The sequence below is a fragment of the Cynocephalus volans genome, chromosome 3 (genome assembly GCF_027409185.1).
Source record: "Cynocephalus volans isolate mCynVol1 chromosome 3, mCynVol1.pri, whole genome shotgun sequence".
Classification (NCBI taxonomy): Eukaryota; Metazoa; Chordata; class Mammalia; order Dermoptera; family Cynocephalidae; genus Cynocephalus; species Cynocephalus volans.
In genome coordinates this window covers 76428883-76429912 of record NC_084462.1, presented here as the reverse complement: position 1 = coordinate 76429912, position 1030 = coordinate 76428883, and positions in this window count along the sequence as shown.

Here is a 1030-nt window from a genome sequence, read left to right as displayed (position 1 = left end):
TTTGCTGGTCTTGTCATTTGTATGTTTTCACTTTGTGAACTTGAGATCATGTGATTGACCTACCTTCCCTCACAAATGGTTTCTTAAGACAGTATCCCAAGTCCAGGGGAAAACTGGGTCTCAGGTGTTACGCTCTCAGAAACACTAAAGGCAGCATCATTTTGGTCTACTAAAGTTACAACCAAGTAGGAAAGGCCCTTTCCAAAAGTTATTTTCCATTTTATTTATTTATATATATATCTGCACATATATATAGGCCTTTTGCAAAGGTTTTACTGGTTTGGGAATTTTTTTCCTCAAATATTGGCTAAGTCTTTAGCAGTGGCGTATCCACACAGCAACAAATGTTGAGTTAATGTACCAAATCTGTTGTCCCTCAGCAATGTAATATTTTACTTAAAAGTACTGCTTTAATGGGTCTTTGTGATTTCCTGCTTTCTAACTCATGTGAATTCTAAATTCCAGTACATCTTTGTTTTCTCAGACTTGGAAACTGAAAATATCATTGGTCATTTCCCTAGCTCTTGAAGGCTTTAAGCAAGCAAAAAATAGATTATAAACAAAATTAGTTGGCTTAAGTTGTACTTCAGGGAGAAAAAAAGGATGTTCTCACCAAAAGCAAACACAGTAGAAAGGGAGTAAACGGAAGCTCATTTGGATACAGGTATAATATTTTCATTCAAACTTATGAAATATCTCTCTAACTTTTCTTCCATGCCCCTTAACCAGGCCTCTCCACAGAAAGACAAAGACTGTAAGACAAAGAGCCCAAATAGGAGCCTGGAAGCCTGGCTTCTAGATCACACTTTTAAAAAGCTGTCCCCTTGCTCAAGACAGATAAATGACCTGGGTCTCAACCTTCCTATACACTTTCACTACCGCTAGGTTCACCCCTGTCAGGCCTCAGCTAGAAAAAAAAAAAAAATGACTCTGCTTCACTCTACTCATGGAAGCCTTTCCTTGTGCTCTCACACTTCGGGAGACAGATCTGGCTTCAGATCAGAGCTCCACCTTTACTAGCTGCCTAACC